The sequence below is a fragment of the Trichechus manatus genome, unplaced genomic scaffold (genome assembly GCF_000243295.1).
Source record: "Trichechus manatus latirostris isolate Lorelei unplaced genomic scaffold, TriManLat1.0 scaffold00224, whole genome shotgun sequence".
Lineage (NCBI taxonomy): Eukaryota > Metazoa > Chordata > Mammalia > Sirenia > Trichechidae > Trichechus > Trichechus manatus.
Genome location: NW_004444160.1, coordinates 2799677 through 2804303, shown reverse-complemented (window position 1 = coordinate 2804303; position 4627 = coordinate 2799677).

The following is a 4627-nucleotide window of genomic DNA, read 5'->3' as shown; positions in this document are numbered from 1 at the left end:
GCTACTCACCAAGGTAGAATGTAGAACATTGTCTTTATAAACTGTGTTATGCCAATTAAGCTAGATGTTCCCCGAGACCATGGTCCGCACAGCCCTCTGCCCAGCAATTCAGTCCCTTAGGGAGTTTGGATGTGTCTATGGAGCTTCCAAGACCTTTCCTTGTACAAGTTGTGCTGGTTTGTCCAGTATTGTGTACTGTCTCACACTTCATTGACGATACCAGTTATCTATTGACTATTTAGTATTTCTCCCCCACCCCCCATCCCTCGTAGCCAACCAAGATTGTTAGTTTTTGTGTGTAAACTTTGTGCTTTTGTGATAGACTTATTTCACTCAGCACAATGTCCTCCAGTTTCATTCATGTTATGAGATGTTTCACAGATTCATCATTGTTCTTTCCCATTACATAGTACTCCGTTGTGTGTATGTACCATACTTTGTTTATCCATTCATCTGTTGATGAGCATCTAGGTTGTTTCCAACTTTTTGCTGTTGTGAACAATGCTGTCATGAACATAGGTGTGCATATGTTTATTCGAGTGACTCTTGTTTCTCTAGGATATATTCCTAGGTGTGGGATTGCTGGATCTTATGGTACTTCTATTTCTAGCTTTCTAAGGAAGTGCCGTATCATTTTCCAAACTGGTTGTATCATTTTGCATTCCCACCAGCAGTGCATAAGAGTTCCGATCTCCGCGCAGCCTCTCCAACATTTATTATTTCCAGTGTTTTTGATTTGTGCCAGTAATGCTGGGGTGAGATGGTATCTCATTGTGGTTTTAATTTGCATTTTTCTAATGGCTGGTGATTTGCTCATGTGTCTGTTGGCCACTTGAATGTCTTTTTTGGTGAAGTGTCTGTTCATTTCCTTTGCCCATTTTTTAATTGGATTATTTGTCTTTTTGTTGTATAGATGTTGGATTTTCTTTAGTGATTAGACCTTTGTCTGACTTATAATCTCCAAAAAATGTTTCCCAGTCTGTAGGTTTTCTTTTTACTTTTTTGGTAAAGTCTTTTGATGAGCGTAAGTGTTTAATTTTTAGAAGATCCCAATTATCTAGCTTGTCTTCTGGAGTTTGTGTGTTGTAGCTGATTGTTTGTACCCTATTAATACCATGTATTAGGGCCTCTAGCATTGATCCTATTTTTTCTTCTATGAACTATGTAGTTTTTGGCTTTATATTTAGGTATTTGATCCATTTTGAATTAGTTTTTGTATACAGTGTTAGGTATGGGTCCTGGTTCATTTTTTTCAAGATGGACATCCAGTTTTGCCAGCACCGTTTGTTAAAAAGACTGTCTTTTCCCCATTTGATGGACTTTGGGCCCTTGTCGAAGATCAGGTGACCGTTGGTGGGTGGATTTACATCTGGGTTCTCAATTCTGTTCCATTGGTCAGAGTATCTGTCATTGTACCAGAACCAGGCTGTTTTGACTACTGTAGCTGTATAGTAGTTTTTGAGGTCAGATAGTGGAAGTCCTCCTACTTTCCTCTTCTTTGTCAATAGAGCTTTACTTATTAGGGGCTTCTTCCCTTTCCATATAAAGTTAATGATTAATTTTTCCAACTCTTTAAAGAATGTTGTTGGTATTTAGATCGGGATTGCCTTGTATTTGTAAATTGCTTTGGGTTGAATTGTCGTTTTCCCAATGTTGAGTCTACCTATACATGAGCATGATATGTTTTTCCATTTATGTAGATTCCTTTCGGTTTCTTGCAGTAGTGTTTTGTAGTTTTCTTTGTATAGGTCTTTTACATCCCTGGTTAGATTTATTGCTAAGTATTTTATTTTCTTAGGAGTTATTTAATTTATTTATTCCCATACAAAATTTTATACATACATTGTTATATGACTCTAATTGCTCTCCCCATACTGTGATAGCACACTCCTCTTTTCCACCCCTGATTCCCCATGTCCACTCAACCCGCTCCTCTTTCTGCCTTCCCATCTCACCTCCGGACAGAAGCTGCCCGTTTAGTCTCTTGTATCTACGTGAGCTAAGAGGCACACTCCTCACGAGTATCACTTTACGTCCAACAGTCCAGTCCAATCCCTGTCTGAAGAGTTGGCCTCAGAAATTGTTTTAATTCTGGGCTGATACAGAATCCAGGGGCCATGCTTTCCAGGACTCCTCAAGTCTCAGTCAGACCATTAAGTCTGGTCTTCTTACTAGAATTTGAGTTCTACACCCCACCTTTCCCCTGCCTCATCCGGGACACTCTGTTGTGTATTCTGTCAGGGCGGTCATTGGTGGTATCCAGACACCATCTAGTTCTGGTCTCAGGCTGATGAAATCTCTGGTTTATGTGGACCCTTCTGTCTCCTGGGCTAATGCTTTCCTTTTGACTTTGGTGTACTTCATTCTCCTTTACTCCAGGTGGTTGGACCAATTGATGCATCTTACGTGGCAGCTTGCAAGCTTTTAAGGCCCCAGATGCCACACATCAGAGTAGGATTCAGAACACTTTCTTAATAAGCTTTGTTGTGCCAATTGATATAGATGTCTCCTGAAAGCAAGGTCCCCAGACCCCTATCCCTACTATTCTGTCCCTCAAAGTGTTTGATTGCATTCAGGAAACTTCTTATCTTTGGTTTAGTCCAGTTGTGCTGACTTCCCCTGTAGTGAGTGCTGTTCTTCCCTTCATCTAATTCTTATCTACTGTCTAGTTAGTAAATAACCCTCCCCCTCCCTCTCCACACTCATAACCATCAAAGAATGTTTTCTTCTGTGTTTTTACCTTTTCTTGAGTTCTTATAATAGTGGTCTTGTCCTTCCATCACTGACTCAATTCACTCAGCATAATGACCTCCAGGTTCCTCCATGTTATGTTTCACAGATTAATCGGTGTTCATTAGGGTTGTGTAGTATTCCATTGTGTGGATATACCATAATTTGTTTATCCATTCGTCCGTAGATGGGCACCTAGGTTGTTTCTATCTTTTTGCTATTGTGAACAGTGCTGCAATGAACATGAGTGTGCATATATCTATTCGTGTGATGGCTCTTATTTCTCAAGGATATATTCCAAGGAGTGGGATTGCTTGATAGTATAGTACTTCTGTTTCTAGCTTTTTAAGAAAGCGCCAAATCAATTTCCAAAGTGTTGTACCATTTCACATTCCCACCAACAGTGTATAAGTGTTCCAGTCTCTCCACAACCTCTCCAGCATTTATTGTTTTGTGTTTTTTGGATTAATGCTAGACTTGTTGGGGCGAGATTGTAGTTTTGATCTGATTTCTCTAATGGCTAATGATCATAAGCATTTCTTCATGTGTGTTTTAGCCACCTCAATGTCTTCTTTGGCGAAGTGCCTGTTCATATCATTTGCCCATTTTTTAATAGGGTTATTTGTCTTTTTGTTGTGAGGTTTTGCAGTATCTTGTAGATTTTAGAGATTAGATGCTGATCGGATTTGTCATAGCTAAAAATTTTTTCCCAGTCTGTAGGTTGTCTTTTGACTCTTTTGGTGAAGTCTTTTGATGAGCATAAATGTTTGTTTTTTAGGAGCTCCCGTTTATCTAGTGTCTCTTCTTGTACTCGTGCATTGTTACTTATGGTTTGTACTGTCCTTATGACATGTATTAGGGCTCCTAACTCTGTCCCTATTTTTCCTTCCATGATCTTATATTTAAGTCTTTGATGCATTTTGAGTTAGTTTTTGTGCATGGTGTGAGGTATGGGTCTTGTTTCAGTTTTTTGCATATGGATATCGAGTTATGCCAGCACCATTTGTTAAAGAGACTGTCTTTTCCCCAGTTAACAGACTTTGGGCTTTGTCAAATATCAGCTGCTCATAGGTGGATGAATTTATGTCTGGATTCTCAATTCTGTTCCACTGGTCTATGTATCTGTTGTTGTAGCAGTAGCAGGCTGTTTTGACTATTGTGGCAGTATAATACTTTCTAAAATGGGGTAGTGTGAGGCCTTGCACTTAGTTCTTCTTCTTGAGTAATGCTTTACTTACTTATTTAGGGCCTCTTCCCTTTCCATATAAAGTTGGTGATTTATTTCTTGATCTCATTAAAAATGTCGTTGGAATTTGGACTGGGATTGCATTGTATCTGTAAATTGTTTTGGGTAAAATTGACATTTTCACAATTTTGAGTCTACCTATCTATGAGCAAAGTATGTCATTCCGCCTATGCAGGTCTCTTTTGGTTTCTTGCAGTAATGTCTTGTAGTTTTCATTGTATAGATCTTTTATGTCTCTGGTTAGATTTATTCCTAAATATTTGATATTCTTGGGGGCTACTGTAAAAGGTATTGATTTGGTGATTTCCTCTTCAAGGTTCTCTTTCTTGGTGTAAAGGAATCCAGCTGATTTTTGTATGTTTATCTTGTATCCTGAAACTTTGCTGAAATTTTCAAGTAGTTTCAGTAGTTTTCTTGTGGATTGTTTGGGGTTTTCTGTGTATAAGATCATATCATCTGCAAATAGAAATACTTTGACTTCTTCCATACCAATTTGGATACCCTTTTCTTCATTTTCTAGTCTAATTGCTCTGGCTTGGCCCTCCAGCACAATGTTGAACAACAGTGGTGATAGAGGGCATCCTTGTTGTGTTCCTGTTCTCAAGGGGAATGCTTTCAAAGTCTCTCCATTTAGGATGATGTTGGCTGTTG